Source organism: Xyrauchen texanus, chromosome 8 (assembly GCF_025860055.1).
Source record: "Xyrauchen texanus isolate HMW12.3.18 chromosome 8, RBS_HiC_50CHRs, whole genome shotgun sequence".
NCBI lineage: Eukaryota > Metazoa > Chordata > Actinopteri > Cypriniformes > Catostomidae > Xyrauchen > Xyrauchen texanus.
In genome coordinates, this window is record NC_068283.1 from 5,644,110 (window position 1) to 5,647,784 (window position 3,675).

General features: G+C 37.6%; 1 protein-coding gene across 1 annotated transcript in view; it reads right to left on the minus strand.

Moving 5' to 3' along the window:
- Positions 1–3,286, minus strand: part of LOC127647917 (serine/threonine-protein kinase SBK1-like) — a 19,143-nt gene extending 15,857 nt beyond the window's left edge. Inside the window, exon 1 of the mRNA XM_052132442.1 lies at positions 3,113–3,286. The gene's annotated coding sequence lies outside the window, so the exon portion shown is untranslated. The remainder of the gene's footprint in view (positions 1–3,112) is intronic.
- Between the last annotated feature and the right edge of the window lie 389 nt (positions 3,287–3,675).

The window sequence follows — 3,675 nt, forward strand, 5'->3', positions numbered from 1 at the left end:
ACATACAGACAGACAGACAGACAGATAGATAGATAAAAAATACACAGACAGACAGATATATATATAGATAGATAGATAGATAGATAGATAGATAGATAGATAGATAGATAGATAGATAGAAAATAAAGACAGACAGACAGACAGACAGATATTTAGAACAGACAGACAGACAGATAGATTGATAGAAAATACAGACAGACAGACAGATAGATAGAAAATACAGACAGACAGATAGATAGATAGAAAATACAGACAGACAGACAGACAGACAGACAGATAGATAGAAAATACAGACAGACAGACAGATAGATAGATAGATAGATACATAGATAGATAGATAGATAGATAGATAGATAGATAGATAGATAGATAGATAGATAGATAGATAGATAGATAGAAAATACAGACAGTCAGACAGACAGATAAGACAGACACAGACAGACACATAGATAAGACAGACAGACAGATAGATAAGACAGACAGACAGATAGATGGATCCAGTGGACATACACAGAAACAGCCCACACGATTTCTCCTGAGGAAATGGTGTCATGTTGTAGGACACCTTTGCTTCATGCAGCTCTCCATTACAAATGTGCTGAGAGTGTACTTTGATGACCTGTTCTGTTCCTTATCCTACATTCACTGTTTATTTCTGTGGCTCTGCTCCTCCATTCACTGCTGCAAGCGATAAAGTGCTGCTGGCTGCCAAAAATCCAGCGGTAAGCCATTTAAAGCTAATATTCATTACAAACAGCTTAATCAATGCTGTGCGGCCACTTACAGCCAACACACCATTCTGACTGTAAATATCCATGTACTTCCAATCTCTTAAAGGGGTAGTTCACCCGAAAAAAATAATTGACTCACCCTCATGTTGTTTCAAACCTATGACTTTCTTCCGTGTAACACTAAAGCTGATATTAGGCAGTTTTACAGTAACTCACACTGTGCAGCTCAAAAAACACAATTACCATTTCAATTCATGTTTATATTTCCATTTCCAAGACAAGTGCATTTGAATGATTCTGTCCCCATGGTAATCAAGCAGTGGACAAAAGCAACACCATGTGCCATCAGTCATGGTACTGAAGAAGATTCGTCTTGCCCTGAAAACAGAACTGGGCCGCCTTTAGAGCAAAACTACCATTAGAGTTATGGTGTAATCAGTGTATGACTGTTAGATATATATGCCTAGTGATGGGGTTTGCAGCAAAAATGTCTCAACTATTAATCACAACAACAATCACATGTAGTGAGAATGAAAACGAAGCGCATATTCTACATTACAGATCCAGTCAGAAGCAAAATGGGTTGGCAATATCAAGTAATGTAGACTATCTAATCTGATGCATTTGTTTATTTGTTCCGACAAACCCCTCCCAATTTCTTAAAAAAACATTTAGTTGTTTTATGTCTCTGGCTCCCTAACAGGATGTTCTTTACAATTGTGCGCTCTACTGTGTTCTGAGACTGTAGGACAAGCGCCATAAGCCCTGTTAGTGATGCTCTGTTTGCTGGTGCTGTTCGTTCTGAGTCCTGTGTACACACACACACACACACACACACACAGCTCATGGTGCTATGAAGCACATCAAAGGCAGCGGGCTTGGCTAGTCTCTGCATTTTGCGTCCACGCTTGGAGAACGATTAGCAAAAACACTCAGGGTTTGAGCCTCTTTACTGCTTTCACAGCAGACACAACTCAACACTCAGCACAGACAGGTCAAAGAATATCCTTAAAGTCTACATGAAAGCAAAATGTACCCTATTTACTTGCTTAATGCACGTCCCTGATCTTATTGTGAATGATCTGTGCATATTATAAAAATAAAAAAAGTTTGTCTTTTGCCTCTGAAACAATTTTCGTTTTCTAGTGACATCACAAATCCCTCCCCTCCACCGCCTGACATGCTACGGCCATTTTTCACAATCCAATCAATTCCGGATGGATGAATCTAGCTTGGCTGCGTTTTGTGCGAATGTCAAAGGCCTTGAAAAGCCTGTCTTATGCAGTGATGTGTAAGTTACTCAAAAAGAGTAAGAATTTGTAATCTGATAATTTTACTGATTTCTTCATGGGAAATTATTTTCACAGAAGTTTGTTTTTTCCATGCACTGAATTCAAAATGATGTCTGTGCAGTATTTCGTCCTGTAAGAGAAATACAAACAGATGTACATATTAACATAACTCGTGTTTTAGTTATGAGTAATGTATGTAAAAGTAATCAACTTAATTGAAGGTCAGTAACTGTAATCTGATTACATCAATTTAAAATGTATTGCACTACTCCCCCAACAAAAAGTAATTAGATTACAACTTGCTTTGTAATCCGATTACAGCCACTTTTGCTAAATCTGCCATGTTTTTTTCCAACCATCTATATTAGCATTATTTCACGATTGACCACCTCGCTCTCTAGTTATGAGTGTTTAATCTACAGCATTTTCATTTTAAGGTGAACTATCCCTTTAAGAACATCTCAAGTACCTTCAGTTTTATGGGTACATACTGACTGTACTATCCCTTTGGGACTGTGTTCTGTGCATGTGGGTGTCCATGTGAACAAGATGTCATAAAATGAAGAAAAAAATTTAATCTAAATGTAACAGACATCTATAAATAAACGTCTTGAATGACATGTCTTTATTTCCCTCTGCATTACACCTGCCTGACAGACAGCTCAAGATGTGTTTTGGCTGCCTTTTGTTCTCCAGTGTATTTCTTCCTATGCAGATTACATTGTGATGGGCTCAGCTGCATTGAGACTTTTATGTCAATAATTTTGAACGACAAAAAAAAAAAAAAAAAAAAGATATATATATATATATATATATATATATATATATATATATATATATATATATATATGCTTCTGCCTGATTGCATGCCATTTCCAAATAGCAATTAGGCAATGCACCAATAATGCATATAAGACAAATAATGCATCTAAACCTTTTCAAATGATCGGCATTATCTAAACTGCATGCAAATATTATGTTTGAAGCGGTTCTCAGTTGCTTTAGTGCAGATTTTAATGGCAAATTAAGAATTTCATTGAGCATCAATAAACATGATTAATAATAAAAGTCAAATGAAATGTTTCCTACCTTTTAACTCAAACTGTCATTCCGTGAAGAGTTCAATGTTAATACATCGGGTGTAATATATGTATATTTCAGCTGCCTTTTCTGTAATTTTCTTGACGATTTTATGTAATATTATTGATTGTTGCTCGGTCGCGCACCATCACATTGCGCTGATGCGTCTAACAGAGCGACCGCTGTTGCCCTATTGTCTCTCTTCTGCTTGTGTGTGTAGGCGCTGACAGCACTGCACCCGCCCACAGCACAAACCGACCAATCAGAGAAGAGATTGAGGCAACACTGTACCAGCCCACGACCCGAAAAAAACCAATCAGAGAGCCAACCGAAACAACGCTGCAACGGTCCACCGCACTAAAAACCAATGAGAGAAATCAGTCCATTCCGTCTCCGTACAGATTTCACTCAGCTTGCGTTGCGTCCTCGTCCTCCGCGTGAAGATAGAAAGCGTCAAGACTGCTTTAGCAATGACAAAAGTCTTGAAGTTAAGGTATTTACATGAAGTTATTTCCACGCGTGGAAAATTGATGAAAAAACAATAATACATGCCTGTAGCCATGTAAATCAAT